Source organism: Melopsittacus undulatus, chromosome 6 (genome assembly GCF_012275295.1).
Source record: "Melopsittacus undulatus isolate bMelUnd1 chromosome 6, bMelUnd1.mat.Z, whole genome shotgun sequence".
Taxonomy (NCBI): domain Eukaryota; kingdom Metazoa; phylum Chordata; class Aves; order Psittaciformes; family Psittaculidae; genus Melopsittacus; species Melopsittacus undulatus.
This window is the reverse complement of record NC_047532.1, coordinates 11,845,942-11,864,388: the sequence shown is the minus strand read 5'-3', so window position 1 is coordinate 11,864,388 and position 18,447 is coordinate 11,845,942. Positions and strand designations below refer to the sequence as shown.

Genomic DNA, 18,447 nt, shown 5'->3' with positions numbered 1-18,447 from the left:
GTGAACCTTTCCAGTGGATAAGGTGCATAAATACAGCTGTGATTATTCTAAGTCATTTCAAAATACATTTTTTGTTCTCTTGCTCCGTTCCATTCCTTCCAGCATATATTTATCCATGAGATAACAGCAAGGGCCATCTACAGGGTAGCTTGGAAACAGGCTGGCCAGGAACCCCCTCCTTGGAAGCTCCTGTGCTTTGTGTGTTGAGAGGTGCCTCAGTGCTTACTTGAACCAGAACTCCTGGGGTCCTGGGAAGGGTGGCTTGGAGCTGTGAGCACGCTACAGTTTTCACTACAACCAGAGGGGGTTTATATGTCTCCTAGAGAGACTTACTTTTTAATTAACATCTGAGAGTTGAGTTGCATCAGAGTAATTGCTACCAGCGGAGCAGACCACAGGCTGAACGATGCTTTGGAATGCCCACCATGAAGCTGGGCACTTAGGGAAAGGAGTTTATGTGTGGTATGGGCATCATTTTAATTTGCTGTCCAGTAAAGATTAGTGGGAAGAAAATGTGATGCCAAGGCCTAGACAGCAAAACAAAACCCCCAACCTATCTATTTGTCTTTCGATGTAAGAATTTCCTAATGCCTGTAATGTAAGACAAAGGGAAAAATTGACTTGCAGGAAAATTGCCTTCCACAATAACCAAGAAAAAAACCCCACAAAACGCCCACACCAGAGCAGCATGATCCAAAATGTGAACTTTTTACGCCTCCCCAACCTTCTAGGTTAGGCTTCCAACCAAGTGATCTTTTATTATCACCATGATATACCCTTGACATAATTTGGCGCAGTAAAGCTTCTTCTGCTGAACTCGTGATTTCATTTACTAGATCTGATGAAAGTTCTGTGAACCACGGGAAAATGTGATAATTAGTAGTTTAATTCTTTTAGGGTGTGCGTATTAATTGAAAAGGCTTGAACTATAAATACAGGGCCTGTGGATAAAAGCACACTCTGAAATCAGTCGCTTATCCCAAGTATTCATTACTTCACATCTATTTAGGTAGAGCCTCTTTGCAGCAGTGCCAGTCGGCTGTTGAAGTGAGTGGGAGCTCTCCACTCAGACATCGCAATACAAACTCTCATGCGATTACAAGCACTCCCTGGCCAAAATTTAGCCCTCTGTGGTCAGACCACTGGAAGTTAAAAGCAAGCGCTGGGAGCTGTGCCCTGCAGAGGAGCGCTGTGCAAGCTGCAGGGGACAGAAAAGGGTGAAAGTAGGCTGGCAGACAAGGGGGAGCACCTTTCCTCTGCCTAGCAAGTCCACCCCAAGCATCAGAGGTCCCCCAAGACATCAGCGTGGCACTTCAGAAAAAGCTGTGTTTTTCCTACTATTTACACACTTATTCTCCACCATATCTAGGGTCATCAGCACCTAAACCTTTGCTTCTTCAGAGCTTGGTTCATTGTAGTGATAGGATAAGGGGGAATAGTTTTAAATGAAAAGAAGGGAGATTTAGGGTAGATCTTAGGCAGAAGCTCTTCCCTGGGAGGGTGCTGAGGCGCTGGCACAGGGTGCCCAGAGAAGCTGTGGCTGCCCCATCCCTGGCAGTGTTCAAGGCCAGGTTGGACACAGGGGCTTGGAGCAAGCTGCTCCAGTGGAAGGTGTCCCTGCCAATGGCAGAGGTTGGAACTGGGTGAGCTTTAAGGTCCCTTCCAACCCAAACCAGGCTGGGATTCTGTGTTTTGGAATTGAATGTCAGAGTGTAGCGCAGAGCCACTGCCGAGAGCTGCGATAAGGGATCATGCATTCTCACTCACGTGTTCTTTTGTTCTGACTTCCTGACCGACACAGAATGTGTTCTGTTGACTCTAGGCCTTTCCAAATACATATCTATACTATGAAAATGTATATTGTTATTTCACACCTTCCTCTGGTTTCTGCGTGTGGTATAGTGTCTGGATGAATCATACCTTAGCTTAAAGGTAGAAGGTGCTTTTCCTTCACATAGACTCTAACCTTTGTGTTCATAGTTGGTTTCACACTCAGAAATAATCTATATATTGTGGCTGCCCCATCCCTGGCAGTGTTCAAGGCCAGGTTGGACACAGGGGCTTGGAGCAAGCTGCTCCAGTGGAAGGTTGGAACTGAATGAGCTTTAAGGTCCCTTCCAACCCAAAGTAGTATGGGATTCCATATCCGTGTTGTACATCCATGGTGTGCATGTTTGTACAGATTCATGTATTAATCAGGTGCTTTCCAAGCAGCTTAATTTTGTGAGTCTGAAGTTGTGTACCTGAACAAAGAGGTGCACATGAAGAGCAATGCACAGCTCCTTTATGTTGGACTGTTGCTGTTGTCAAGGGAGGACAGTTTGGTGACACCAGGGTCCCAGAAGAAGCCTCATCACTTCTATAGGTACTAGGTTTTAATTGCAGGTACAACTTTTTAGTGGCAGAAGTTGCTAGACAGGAAATGGAAAGTAAGTTTAGGGTGAGTCTCACCGAGCTGCGAGAATAAAATCCCCTTGGAAGCCTGGCCATAGTGTGAGTGAAATGGAAAAGTACCAGATCCATTTCTTGGAAAGTGAGAAGGAGACTTTTATTTGCAATGGTTTGCAAATATTTTCCCAGGAGTGCCATGGCAAAAGGGGGCAGGAGGAAGGTGAGGTGAGTGAGCCACGCTCGTAAACACACTCCTTCAGCCCTGCCATTGTTATCTGGGACACAAAGTTGTTTACAGCAGTTCATGTTATTCCTCTCAGCTCCCTTTTTTCCCCTCAGTGCCCTATCTTCAGTTATACAACTTTTTTTTAATGGGCTGTGATAGTCTCCAGGTAGATTTTGGTGGTGGGGTGATGGAAAGGTGCTGGTTGATTAAATGTGCTGCTTACACCATGCGTCTCGTGTCTGCTGTCTTAACATCTTTTTGTTAACCACTGTTGCAACTGAAGAAAATGCTGAAGTTTGACAGTTGGGAGTCACTGCCGAGTATGTGCTGTAAACTCTATCATCCCTCTGCCTTCTCTCTTTCTCCCCCTCCTGCTGAAACCAAATGATTTATAAAATGCCTTCACATTCTTGAGTGAGTTCACACTATCACCTCCAGGCACTGCACTAAGGAGTCTTAGGAGTGGATGGGAACACATGTCTGATAGCTGGTATTTTTCTCTGAAAGGGGGAAAAAAAAAGAAGGAAAAAAAAAAGGCTGATTAAATTTAAAGGAGAAAAGTTTCCAGCTGTGCCCCAGTGTAAATCTGTAGTCAGTGAAGCACTTGCTAGTAAACAAGAGATGTACATGGTTATAGTGGGGTTTTCTTATTGCACACTGCCATTGTTTTCCATTTTCATAAGATTGAATTAATGCAATCATTTTAGAGTGCCTCTAATCATTACCTCCCACCCTGCCTCACTCACACTTGAAGCAAGGGGACCTGCTGCAAGCCTCACTCTGGGATGAGGAGCTGGCACCATGCTCATTGTACAGGAGGCACAAGAAATGATGGGGCTGCTACAGGGAATCCAAATGTATCTGTTCTCTCCCTATGGTCCTTGCAGAACACATGGCAGCATCCCAACCCGTGGCCGTGGTGTGCCCTCCCATGGGCTCACTGCCATGTCATCCCCCAGCAGCGTCCTTCCCTACACTGCCCACCCACTGCAGCGCTGCATGACAGCAGGAGAATCATAGAATCCCAGACTGATTTGTGTTGGAAGGGGCCTTAAAGCTCACCCAGCTCCAATCCCAGCCACAGGCAGGGACACCTTCCACTGGAGCAGCTTGCTCCAAGTCCCTGTGTCCAACCTGGCCTTGAACACTGCCAGGGACAGAGCATTCACCCAGTGCCTCACCACTGTCACTGGGTGAGCCAGGGCACGGGCCTGCAGTTCCCTACCAGCCAGGCACAAGGGTGTCAATCAGCACTACCTTCCAGACCATGGCAGATCAAACCCTTTGCTGTCCTTTCTTCTCCCAGGATAGTAAGGAAGGAATACTTCCTATGTAGTCTGTAACACTCATTCACAGGGAATCTGAACCTCTGTCCCTGTTATTTTTCTACTTACCCTTAAAATCTTACCTGTAACAGAAGGCTCTTTGACAGCTGCATCCCCATCTGAAAACCTGCTGGTGTTTGGAGGGTGTCCCCACCTGACCAGCTTTGCAGTGCAGACCTCCTGCAATTTTCCCACATGTTATATACCTCAGAGTCCTTAAAAATCAGGGAATTCGCTTTTAGGAAGTTTCCAATAGCAGAATGCAGAGAGAGCTATCCACATCCCCCACACCATGCAGAGGGGAGCCAATTTTATTGTACAGCAGAGCATGCCATAGTTTAAGCTGCAGGAGGAAGGGAAGAGGTAGGAAGCAGGAAAGGATGGATGGCAGATTGATGGCTGTGTTTTGAGGCAGGAGGGGAACCCCACAGATCTGGGGAAGGGAAGTCTTAGAGCAGTGTCATCGTAGTGGCCCAGAGCTTAATTTAAAGCAAAATTAAAAGGATGGAAAGGGTATGATAACCTGAGCAAAGAGCTGAAGAATGAGGTAGCCCAGTGTTAGTGAATCCAGATTTCTGCTTCTCATGGCCCTGAAGGGTGCATTTGCACTAGGACTGGGAGCAGTCCACTATTAGGAGAGAGAAGTAAAGATCATCCCCTGTACAATATAAATGTAAGTTGTTATTACTGCTATTGCTATGTCAGCCGTAAACTGTTCCCACGAGAACAGAGATGCAACATCATTGAAAAAGAATGCCTTACTGTGAAATGGGCAGCAGAAACACTGTGGCATTATCTGCTGGGCAGTGAATTTACCTTGGTGACAGATCATTATTCCCTGCTGCAAATGAACCAGATGAAAGACAGGGACACAAGGATAACTCAGCAATCTTTGTGGTTTACAGTCTTCTGGATTGGAACAAACAAAAAGTAGACAGATATAAATGTAAGGGTAGAGAAGCATGGCATGCCAGGAGAGATTGCCTGTGGCATGATATGGGGAGGAAAGAGAATTTTCTTGCAGTCTAGGCTAACATGGTATATGGATTAAGGCTTGGATTTCATCCCACCTAACATTAGGCCTTAAAACAAGGCACCAGCTATGAACCTAAAATCCTCACTCTTCCTCTATAATCAGTAGATATACTGGGTCTTTGGGGAATTTGTTGAATCTCAGGGAGCCTTCAAATCCGAGATGTTTCAGGTTAATGCTGTAATTGCTCTGGACTTGAGATTGTGCTGCTAGAGGAAGTCACCCATCCCTCTCCTGCTCATCCTGGAAAGCTGGAGTAGACAGAGTCTGCTGCAAGGGCAAAGGTGGATCAAACAGGGCACATTGACTTATTTGAGTGATTTCTTTGGGGCAGAACAGTGGACAGTTGTATCTACTGCCCACGTGTACTTTCTTCCTTTCTGTTTTTCTCTTGACTTCTGCAAATCGGGAATTTATCAGATAAATTATCGTTTTAGAGAAGTGTTTATGTACTCTGTGCAAGAATGTGTCTAGGGATGGGCATACTGGCAAGCAAGAACTTCCTCCCCAGCTCTTCCAGTGAAGTTCTGTGCTAAACTGCCCAAATGAAGCCATTACTCAAAAGTAAAAACGTTCTGTTCCATTTCTTGTTTTCATTCTTTCATGTGTCTGGGGACTAAACTGCTGTGAACAAGAGCCCATTCTCACAGGATGCCTTGCCTAATTTTGCAGACGAGAGGGTCAGCTATTCCAATTACAAGGAGATAAGAATCTGAAATGTTGGGATCACATCCATCCTAAGTTGAACTCTGAGGCTTCCAAAATCCATCCATCATTATTTCTCCCTTTATTTCTATATTTCACTAATGCAGGCAATGAAGAAACAGAGCTGAAGTGAATGTTTATGCATTAAAAACCATAAGGGATAGCTTTCCTTTTTACCTAAGTTCCTTAAATGTGAAGGTCCTTGTGAGTGGAATTCCTTTTCAATTTGCATTCTTTTTGCCCAGCTGCCACTCATCAGCAGCAGGTCTTTATGTAAAGTCAGACATGATAAGAAAGGTGTGAGGGTGGTGAGGCCCTGGATCAGGTGGCTCAAAGAAGTGGTGAATATTCCATCCCTGGCAGTGTTCAAGGCCAGGCTGGAAAAAGCCTTGGGCAGCCTGGTCTAGTGTGAGGAGTCTCCGCCCACAGCAGGGGGTTGGAACTGGATGATCTTAAGGTCCTTTCCAACCCAAACCATTCCATGATTCTATGATTTACATACAGAGTGCTGTTAGAACAAGCCCAATGGCTGTCACAGGGCAGGTGAACCAGGCGTCTAAGAGCGGTGCCATGGCCACTGCAGTATCTTCAAACTGTCTTAAATACATGTAGATAAGACATCTGACATAGGGAGTCCACCCCACTGCCACATTTTCTTCATCCCTGTGTATTGCACAGTGCCAGACAAGACTGATTTCTGGAGACATATAAGAGGGTCTAGAAAGCCAAGCCTTCTACTGTAGGAAGAGGACTGCATAATCTTAGCTGACCAACCCAGCCTTTAGTAACAGATTCATCTCAGGTGCTCTCCTTATACCAGAAGTGTGTCTTAAACTGACGGAGGCAGCTTCTTGGGATGAGACATCCCACCATTGTCATCTCAGTTCCACCTCCCCTGGAAACTCACATCTGCCACACATGGGATGAAATTAGATAAGGACTAAGAAGGTCCCTCTCTGCCCCTTCTCTTAACTTTGTTAATCTTGAATCCCTCACAATGCACTCACAATTCATAAACTCTGAGGTCCTCTTTGGGCAGATTTCACAGACAAAATAAAGTCGGTCCATGTTCTGGCCTGACCTTGGCCTGAACCTGAGAAAGTGAACGCCCCAATCACACCAACATGTGTCTGTAGAAGTACAGTAAACACAAACGGGGGTCACTGGCCCTCTCTGTCATACAGTCCCAGGCCAGAAGTCTAGAGTTTTGGGCTGTCGGCCCAAGTACTTGTTAATAAATGTCCATTCTTAGTCTGTAAAGGAATGTAGACAGGGCATCCTGCCCTACAAAACACAAACCTAGAATAAAACAGAAAGAGACTCTCTGTCATCATGCAGATGTTCCACATCCAGCAGTCTCTTCCCACTGGATTTATGCTGTTTGAGAAGTGGCTAGGGGAATGATCCACTAATACACTGTGGGTTCTGCACCTGTCTATTGGTGTAGTTGCCTGCCTAACCTCATGGGCATCAGTCCTTGGGAAGTCAGTTGAGAAGTCTGGGGGGCTTCCTCCTTTATAGTTGCAGGAGGCAGAGACCTGGTAAAGCCTGGTTTGTGAGGCAGGGAAACCTGGCTCATGCAGTGTTGCTTCTAGGAGAGTGCATCTTCACGCTCCCAATGGAGTCAGTCAGAAGATGAGGGGGTGACATGTGCCTTGTAGAGACTCACTGGTGCCTTTGCTCATCATTCCACCCTTTTGTTCTTCTCTGGAGGTGTCCTACATAACACAGGTGAAGTTGGTGCAGACCTTGGTGGCCACCCAGAGATTCAGTGCTCAGACAAGGTGCTTGTTCTCTGCTAGCAGGCAATGATGACAACCCCTTCAGTTCCAAGCCCTTGGAAGGCAATACCTCTGTGGACACTGCACTGGGTGTCACTCTGCTGTCTGGACAGGAGTTGTAAGCCCAGACTTGTTGAGCACATTGTGTTTGTTGACAGTGACCTAATCAGCATCCATAAACATCAAGTTTTGTTCTCTAGTGCAACTTGACATGTCCATAGACAAGCATTACCGTGCTTCCAGATCCATCCCTTTCTATCTTCTCTGCCACCAGTATGTCAAAGCTTTATTCCAGAGATGTACCTTGGTACCCTGCTGGAGAAAAGCTCATGAGGTTCCCCTCATCTTTCATACAGGGACCTCTGAGGTTGGCCCTCATTGAACTTCATGAGTGCTGTGATTTGGACAGTCAAAGACAGGCTGTACATGTGTTGTCATGGCCTAACTTAGTGGACAATCTCTTCCCTCCTCAGCCACAAGGATAACTGACATGTAAAACTCATGGAAGTCAGTCTACTTGTGACTAAAAGTTATCAAAGTTAGGAGGTTATTGTTCTACACAAAAAGTAGCCTTTTGGAGAGACAGCTCCAAGCAGCACAATGGGAAGGGCAATAGGTAAACAGAGTAACATGATTTGCATGGGGTTTATTGTGAATTAAAGTTTGCTCACCAGTGATGTCAGCAGAGGAGGTGTAAGAAGCAACTGTGAAGGAAGAGGAAAGCCTGTGGGGAAAGATGGAGCTGGCTGATCCTTGTGTCATGGCTTCCATGCCCAGCATCCTTATTTTCCCGTCACATTTATATTATCTAATCTTCAGCAGATATTTCTACAGCTTCCATTATCATGCTGTCAATCCAGAGTCTTTTAAAAGTGCCTTGGTGTGAAGGGACAGGAGTGCCAGGAAGGGAGGATGAGAGGAAACAGCTGAGGAAGTCACCATGGTCTGTGTCCATATCACCCAGCAAAGTGGGGCAGGAAAGCAGACCACCCTTGCCTGACTCTGGCTCCATCACTTCCTCCTGGATGCTGGGCTTTTCTAGAGAATTCTGCCACATGCTCTGAATACCAGGATTATTCCTATAGCCATAAATTAACATGCTAATTAAACAAAACCAACCAAACAACCCTTTTCATAGCCCCCAATCTCTATGTCCACAGGGCTTGAGACTCCATCACTTCAGCCCTAAGCTGTCTGCAGAGTAACCTCGGAGGCTACATTTGAAGCTACCACCAACTGAGGGAGGGTTTTATAGATCCTAAAATAATTACAGCATTGCTGAGCCTAGTTGTATAATTCCTTGGCAATATACTAATTAAAACTAGATATTTACACACAAAGCTTATTTAAACTTAAGACTTATTTAAAAGAACTTCTAATAACTATATATCCTGGCTTTATTGGGAACCCAGTTTTTCATGCAGATTGAATTCTCCAGCACTGTTAGGAACATAAACGAGCCCACGGCTTTATGTTGAGGACTGAATCCTTCCAGGGCATCTGAATCATCCTGGTATTTCATTTCACCATCTAAAAATGGGGTTTAAAATACTACATTTTATGTAACTTGCTGTCTTATGGCAATTAGAGATCGCTCTGTGTTTACTAGGAGGGGAGAGTCCAGCAGAGCTGAATGTTTTAATGTGATGAATAGTGTTAGGACCTCAAAGGAAAGTCAGATGCGTGTTGACACTTATCAGAGCTGTTCTGCTGCTCAGAATGACTGTTCGTGAGACTTGTTTCATGATAAACTTCCTCAGAACATGATGTTACTGGAAAAAAAATTATCCACTCTGAGAAACATGCAGGTGACACAGTTGAGTCAGCAGCTTGCAGCAGTGACACAGGCTTACGTGTGTAAAAATCCCCACTGAACTTTTGTCTTCTGCATGCGTATCACAGCCTGAAAATCTGTCGCCACAAAAGCATCCCGTCTCCTGCATTCACTTGCTTGCTGTTCATCTTCCCACCGCTCCAATGAAGAGGTAGATTCAAGTCTTTAACAGTCACAAAACTTCCCTCTTTCATCAGTAATTCACCGTATAAGTGTTAGTGTCTCCAGTGAGCGCTGATACCTTTGGGGAAATGATAAACATGGAAAAAGAACAGACTGCTGTGGAAAACAGAAAATCCTACCTCCCGCACGAGGGGGTTTAATTACCGAAGTTGCAAGCATTTCCCCGTGCACAAGCATCTCAGCATTCATAGGTGGAAAGCACCTCATGCTGTGTTTGAAATATCAACCGGCTTTAAAAGAAGGCTTTGTGCTTCACCATGGACCTTTCTTAGCCTCCTGCAGATGGTCCCTATTGCTGAAAAGAGACATGACTTGTGAGATGGGGAGACCTCCACACCGTTTCTTCGTGCTGCCTCTAATCCTCCTTTACACCCCTAAAGGGCTTCAGTCCTTAAGCCTTTACCCTCTTTCTCCTAAATATTAAAATTATTTTCCTGAGTGTCATACCGTATTAAAGCAGAATGAAAATGGGTTTAACAATTGCTGGCATGGGGCTTCTGTACAGCATGTGTGTCACAAATCATGTCACTTTTCAGCAATAGGGCTGCTGCCAGCGGGAGGCTCAGAAATGCTCATGTTAATCAAAAATTTTAATTTCAAATCAAATTGACAGTTTACACATGGTGAGAAATGCTTCTCACCATGTGATATTTCAGTATGCTACACTGGGCAAAATGGGTGCACTTCCCTGTTAAGAATTTTGACTGCAGTATCTGCAAATTTATGGGTTTCAGTGTATTGGGTATGGTGAGTAGTTGATCTAAGGGAGCCCCTTGGAGAATAGGAGACAGAAGGGTTTTCATGCAGCCTGGCACTGGTGAGCCGCTGTTGGCACATGCTGCTGGAGACATGACAGGTATTCAATAAACATCACTATGGTTAAGAGGAAGATTTAAAGGAGGGAGGGGCTGCAGTGCTATAAACAGGATTTGAAACAAATGTGCTTATTTCAGCCCGTGATTAGTCTGAATGCTAAAGTATTCCACACCAGTTTTTAAATATCCTTCCATTTATTTTCACATGGATGTTCTTCACGCAATAATATTGATGGCATTAATGCTGTAGCTAAATCCTAATTTGAACTAGTGTAAACCCAAGTAAACTCTGCATGTATGAGGCACACTCCATCAGCGTGAAGACCAGAACATAGCTCCGTGTCGTGCTTATGGCATGCAGCCCCAGCACCAGCTCCCACCAGACCTAACAGCAGCTTCCTAGAAGTTGCTGGTCAGAATTCAGGAGGCAGATTTCAGCTGATGTTTGATGAGGTACAAGAGGAGCAAGGACGGTTGATGGAGCGTGTGCGATCGGCCCCAGATGAACGAGTTGTAGAAATCAATGTTTTCAGGCTGTACCAGAAATACGACACTGACATCAAAAGATGACCAGCTGGAAAGAAATTATCCTTACATTATTCTCCTTAGGAGGTTTTTCAGCTCGCTGGGGGGTCCTGAGGTTAATGCAGTGCCTAGCTCGTGCCATTAGGGTTGCATTTTACAAAGGCCTTGCAGGGGTAAGGCACAGGGACAGCAGGACCCACCTTCTTCTATATGCCACTCCATTCCCTTGCAAGGCAAAAAGAGTGGATGGGATGGTGCCTGTTCCTGGCAGCCCGAGGAGCACCCTGCAGCAGCACATGCCATCAGCATTCCCAGGAATAGCAGGGAAACCGGGTGGTTTCTCTAGGCTCATTTGGACACTGAGTCATGCTTTGAACTGCGAAGCCAAACTGGCAATATCACGGCAGACCTTGGAGATCACAGCTGTCATTGCTCTTGTAACCAGGGTTGATAGGAAAATATGAAGATAAATAACTCCTTCATATTATTATTTTCAGGGAGGCAGGCTTTTCTTTTTATTACTCTTTTTATTGTTGGATGCCATAAATATTCCAGAATGATTATCCCAGGGTAGATTTCATCTCATTTACTTCGAAAGGCTTTTCAGGAGGCACATTATTTTATAAGCTGCCAAATGAGTATGACCATTTATAACGATTTTTTCTTCTTTTCTTTAATATTTGCTGTTTGGATTGAGGACCTGAAACAGAAACATGCTAATTTAAGACATCTGTTGTTTTTCAAGCTATAGGCCCCTATCGGTATTAATGCAGTTTATTTATCAAATTGGGTTTATGGTAGAGAAAGAGATTCTGAATTTTTATCATTATATCAAAAACTGTCTTTAACTGATTTCTCACCCACGTGAGCACTGAAAAACACTCTGCAGTGTTAGGAGTCATCAGAAATGAAAAACCACACCAGACATCTTAGCTCTTGGAATGGTTTCCTTTGTACAAGGCCCTTACCATGAACTTGAAGGGCTTTAAGTGTTTCAAGAAGACCTTTGTCTTCAAGAGAAAGGAACTATCTGTGTGCCCCTCCTTGGGCAAGTCCTGACATGATTGATTCCAACCTATGATCAGTTTGTTAACGGTAATAAGTTGCCATTAATTCCACTGTCTCTGTACTTAAATGCAAAACGAGCTGAATCTCCTAAGAGCTGAACCTGCTGTGGAACCTTTGGTGACACAACCATCATGATACCAGATTTTCTCTGGTTCACATTTATTAATATGCAACCAAAATGATGGTGCTCAATATGACACATACTGAGATCATAATTAGGCATTGTTATTAGTAGAGATTCTAAAATGCCCTGAGTATGAAAGGCAGGGTGCAGTGAGACGTTACATGTGTTCTGATTCACCTTTGGAGAACGCCCATTGAGGCAGGTAGGGTGGATTCCCTAGTGAAGGCGTGAGAATCCTTTCTTTGAGCCACCTCCCTGCACCTTCAGCTGTTGATTCCCAATGGCCAGCAGAGGTATACAGACCGTATGGAAAAGGAGCTGAACTTGAGCACTGGTGTCAGAAGTGCACCAGTGAAAGCAAGCAGCCCTTCACAGTTTTACTGTCTGCTGGGAACAGACTTTTCAGCTAAAAACCAAAAAGGCAAATCATTTACTGATGGTTTTGCATATTGTGAAGGGTTAACAAAACTTTCATTATCACACTCTATTAAGCCAGGACCAGGAAACAATTTCTAATCAACACTCAGATCTGGGCAGGGATTGTGCAGTCTTTTGTAGGAGGCCTCAGATCTGTGTTCTCTATTCTCACATGCTCACTTCCAGCTGTTGTCATTGAAATCCCACATAATCTCCCCGGGTCAAAGGGCAGTCATCCATGACTGCCGCTGTTAGGAGGTTATGCTGATTTCTGTTGTCAAATATTGGCCCTTTTCTCTTTCAATCACTCCCATTCTACTTTTTTAACAAGAAAGATCCAGCCTAGAATTGTATTACATGACTTTAAAGTCTTAAAAGTGTTCCTCTATTGTACTAACACGACATGCCCTGGATGGTCTAATCCATCCTACTATGGGCCACAAAGAAAGTTCTGGTGCTTCTTAAAACCTCAGCCAAAGGCAGGTAGGCAAGTGGAGAGAATAACGGCCTGTGTGACATGTGGCCCAGCAGTTATTTCATAAGCAAATGTGTAATTTGTCCAAGGTGAGCTATTGCCATGGCATTAAAATTAAATTGGAAATCGCAAACCGAAATAGAAGTGGGAGCATTTGTCAGGGAACGAGGGAGGTTTCTGTATCACCTTTAATGTATAATGTCTTGCTTAACTCTTTTATAAAAACTCCATGGATGAAAAAATGTGGTCTAATTTACCATTAAAGGTTTATAATTCACAAATTTAAATACCTTCACCTTCCAATTAAGCAAAGTGTAAATGTTATGAGGGTCTTGACTGAAGCACACTTATTCTATCCTTTCTATTTTGCTGGAGAGCACAGATTAGGACTAACTCTGTCACTCCCATCCTCCCCAGACAGTGCAGCCGCAGAACCCTAATCTTTTAGGAGTCCTCGGGGTGATCCAGGTTCCCTCTGATAACATCCCCTCTCTCAAGGCCTGCATGTGCTGTGTGATACAGACATTAATTTTCCAATCAATATTATTGCTCCACATCGTTTGTGAAACATGGGATTATCTAGATAGAGGATAAACCCAAAAGGAATGAAGTTGCACTTTGAGCAGAGAGGGCTTTTCTTTTAAGCAGGCATTTGGTTAAGATAATAGGCTTGAGACCCTAATTGATGATTACTATTTTAAGGGTTTAAGATGGCTATGTATAGTGGGATGCTGAACATGAAAAAGGCTTTAGAAATGGCTGCAGTGCTGGTTTGGGGGACTTGTGTAATTTCAAAACACTGAAAAGGAACTGAAAGGAATCAAAGTCTCCCAAGAAGCTGTTCTCCAAAGCTTAATACACTCTCTCTCAGTAATGGAGGAGAAATAACTGGATTTGGACTTTTCCATCTTCAAAGGAGTAACTCTTTTCCTGGTGATATTTAAGCTTGGGTTTCAGGAAACCAGCTGTATCTCCGTTTCCAAAATACCTGGTATATTTATGGTGCGATCTAGCTATTTTATAATAAAAATAACACTGTTGGCTTACACAAGGAAGCCTGCTAATTAAATAACAATAATACCTTGAGCACCTTGAAAACATCTTCTGATATTCAATTAAGCAACAATAACCCCATGAACTTTAACCTATAGACCATATTCAGACTTTCTACATAAAAGTAATTGCATCAGTCATGATTTTCTCAAGCTACAACACGAGCTCTTGATTGGTAGCTCAACGTCTGAGACTCCTTTTTACCGCATTAATTGGGAAAGCAGACAATGCTCTCCCTGTAAACTAGATTTTAGGACGAAGGTTAGTTGCCTTTGTACACGTTTACCCATTGAAATAGGAATGTTTGCTTAATAATTCAAAACAAATAGCATTAGACAACAAGTCCTAATCCTGATTTCTCCTCTGCCAGTGTAAATTAGGAGAAAATGAGGTGAAACTCTATTTGATCAGTGTAGAAAGACTTGTTTAAAACTTCTTTGAGATAAGAATTAGGCTCCTGCAATTCAAGCCTTTTCTTCAGGCTTCTTTACTGGGATCTAAAAGAATATGGAAATTGCATTATGAACTTTCTGCCCAGTTATAGCAGTCAACAAGTTATAGAAAGATGTTATTCATGTAGTACTTGTTACGATAGTGTGGAATCGCGTTTGTACACTACACTAAATGTGTGATTGGGTAATGACATATGATTTAGTAGTATCTTGATCTGCTTTATTCAATTTGGTCTTATTAACCTGGGGTTTTCCCCTGTGGGGGAAAACCGATCATCCTGGTGAGCCAAAGTGAGGTCTTGCATGCTGAGCTAACTGCTAGCTGCACCTGGACATGGGTTGAAGGAATGGTTCAACAATACATTTAAATGCCTGCTTAACTTTGTCAGCCTGTCTTTATCCAGCGGGGCAAATAAGCATGCGCTTAGGTCGAGCATGTGATTAAAATTAAGCACGTGCTGTAGCTGCTTTGCTGAGTCAGGGCCTGCCTTGGCTAGCAGGTGACTTAATTTGTACTCAGAATACAGAAATGAGCTCTGTTAGTTTTTATCAAGTGAGTAAAAATTCTCTCATCCTCATTTTGAACACCTGCTTTACTACAAAATGTGACTGTCACTCAGAGATAACCCAGTCACATACAGCAATTCCTGTGTCTTGTCTTTGGGATATACAGGAGAAGTAGCACAGTGCAGAGATTTCAGTAAAGTGCAGTCTGAAAAGCAAGTCTTGCAAGCTTTCCAGGTGTTTAACCATCTTTTCAGTAAAGAAACTTGTTATTTCTAACACCTGCATATGTACTTGCTTGGCTTTACCTATCCTTTTCTCAGAGTTAAGTAGAACAACCAAATTGATATATTTTTGCCTTCTGACCTCTGTTAATAGGCACAAAATGTTTACTTCACATATTTTGTCAATCCTGCTATTTCCCAGTCATTCTTCTTTTACATATCCAGCTTCTTTGTCATTTTGCTCTCATTTTCTTGTTGCACTGTTATAACAGCTCAGCAAAAGATAGTCTTAGGATTGCGCAGTCTGAGCCATCCATGCAAACCTTTAAACTTTCATGGAGTTCTCCAGAACTGGGAATTCACAGACCAGCCGTGCATCAAAATGAGTTCAAGATACAACCCTAAGCCAAGGGCATTGCTTTTATGGGTATCAAGATATTATTAATGATTGCCGAGACAAGCCCCCGATTTCCTAATGTTTATAAGTAAATAACAAATTGGGAGAGTTGTGAAACCCACCTTCCATTTGTGAAATGTTTATTTTCAGTATTGAAGGATGAAAACCTAATCACTCTCGTTGCATGCTGTTGTTTAATGATTACTATTACCTGCACATGCATAGAAATGTTCCTACAGAAGGAAGCAGACATTTCAAATATACTCAGCAAAATAAGAATAACAAAGTTAGCAGGCTCAGGCTAACTTATCCAGCTCTTCTCATACCCTGTGGGACCCTGGGAACTAAAATGTGTTTAAAATCATTCTACAGCCCTTTCATTTCTGATTTTACCTGTGTTTGCAAGGTTAAGGTAGCACAATTAGGCATGTGACTGCCATGGTTTATTGGATGATTGTCACTCTACAACTACACAAAAGGAGGTTGTAGTGATGTGTGGGTTGGTCTCTTCTCCCAAGTAACACATGATAGGACGAAAGGTGCCTCAAGGTGCACAAGGGGAGGTTTAGATTGGATATTAGGAACGATTTCTTCACCTAAACAGTAGTCAGGCATTGGAACAGGCTGCCCAGGGCAGTGGTGGAATCACCATCCCCAAGCATTCACAGACCGTGTAGATGAAGCCATCAGTGACATGGGTTAGTGGCAGTGCTGGAGAAGGGTTGGACTTGATGCTCTTAAAGACCTTTTCCAACCCAGTGGATTCTATGACTCTATGATTACAAAGGGCTGTAGTCTTTCCTTTACAAAACCAGCTGAATGTCCTACCATAGCTGTGCTTTGATTTTAACTTCCATATATGAATTTCACCTTCACTCTTAGTGTGGTAGGAACCTGCCTGAGTAATGCAGGTGTAAGTGGACACGGGAGCAGAGCCAGTACAGTGCTCTGTGAGAAAACCACACGTGGCAGATGTTCATAGCACTGCTGAATGCACTTCTGGAAGTTGCTCAGATACTGCCATGATGAGCACAGTGTGAGAAGTTACATAGCATAGACTGGCTTCCCTCCGAAGGGCTCTGTGGAGTAGTAAGCGTCCTGGCCCTGATCCAGTGAGGCACTTAAGCATATGCTTAATTTTAGGCACATGAGTGGTTTCAGTGAAGACCTAAGAGAATTATTTTTAATTCACAGATCATTTAATTCAATAGGCAGGTCTGCTGCAGCATATGAAAAGTAGATCTTCATATTAAAAATACTTAGGAAATTGTCAATGAACAAACATTGTGTATGGCCAGCAACCATCTCTAAAAAGCAGAACGATGTAGTCATCACCTTTATTATGGTAAAATACAAAGCCCATCAGGCAAAAGCACATCCAATTATCTGAGAGCTATATTTCAAAGTTGAAAATAAGGAAAAATAAAAGCTCGTAGGAGCATTTTTTTCATTTGAAGTAGAAAAAAATTTATTCTCTTGATGTAAATAAAAACCTTGTTTGCAGATTGAGGAAATTTGTTTGTGTTGAATTTCAGCATCAATTTCAATATTTTATAGTACATTTATCTACAGCTGGAGCATGACAGATTTGTGTATATTTATATGTTTGTGTACATAATACATATGTATACACACATACACAAGGATGCCCAAAGATATACATATACACAGTTTGAAAACTCATCATTATTGCTGAAGTATAAAAACATGCCTGATGTAGAAACTTGTCTCGAGTCTGTTAGCTTAGCGACTGCGTTCATCTGGCACCGGAGGATCCTTGCAGAAACAGGGAACTTCTTCTGTGTGGGAGCAGAATTCACTGAGATCTTGGCTGGAGATGCATGGCTGACCTCCTTCCAGATCTCTCCCAAACCTTTCCATGGCATACTCCCTGACATGTCATGTTTCTAGCAAAAGGAATACAAAATGCATTCCTTTTACTTACCATTCTGCAGGTAGAAACAGCAATGGGATAGGTTGGGGTTTCTTAAAACAACCCCCACATAAAGCCAGGAGAACAAATGTGCAGCTCGGGTTAGTCCTGTTGCGCTGGTCATTAGAAGAAGGTATTGCTGGGATGAGGATGGGGTATAGTGGGATATACAGACCGCATGGAAGTCATGCTGAATCTGACAAACAATTCACAGCAGAGCAGATGGTGCCCTGCAAAACATTCAATAATATATGTTTGCGTGCGCCGGAATCAGTGACTCTAAGTAGGACAACCTAAAAAGGTATGCCACTTATCCCGTGGACAAGTAGGACTTTAGGGTTCTTTCCATAATCTCTTTATCCTGAGATTTCTCCTTTGACCCTGATTTCAAAAGCGGGAGGTCAGCCTGGCCCACTAAGTGCAGACCTCTAACGGAAGTCCAGCTACGTAAGGCATGAACTGCTGTGGCCCACTCCACACACCCTGGGCTGCAGCTCCTTTTGTAATGGATCATACCCATGAAAATTCAAAGGTGGTAGGGAAATACTGTTATGTAAATTGTAATAACATTTTGATACCAAATGTGAGGCATTCCTTGCACAAAGGAGGCAAGGATGGAAGCATGTACCCTGGTACCTAAAGGCAGTCCAAAGCTCAAAGTTAATACTTTTCATATGCAGAGGTTTGTTTTTCTTTTCCAAAGCCAGTTTTAGATGTTAGAATATTTTCTGTCTGTGGGAAAGACATTGATTTAATGTTTTTTAACCAGCTGCTATTTCAAGATTTCCCTAGTGCAGCCTTAGAAAAATGAAGAGTACATCTTTAAATCTTGTTTTGTTTGAATGAAAGGGTAGATAATCCTGATCAGATGTTTCTTTAGAGAATAACGTTTAAAACGATTATGGAACTTAGCTGTCCTGTCTGTTTCCTAGGTACAGTATTTTCATTTCAATTGTGAAGTCATTAGGGGTCATCCAAGGTA

General features: G+C 43.2%; 1 protein-coding gene across 3 annotated transcripts in view; it reads left to right on the top strand.

Moving 5' to 3' along the window:
* Positions 1 to 18,447, top strand: part of NFIA (nuclear factor I A) — a 250,563-nt gene that overhangs the window by 143,945 nt on the left and 88,171 nt on the right. The gene's annotated exons all lie outside the window — the stretch shown is intronic.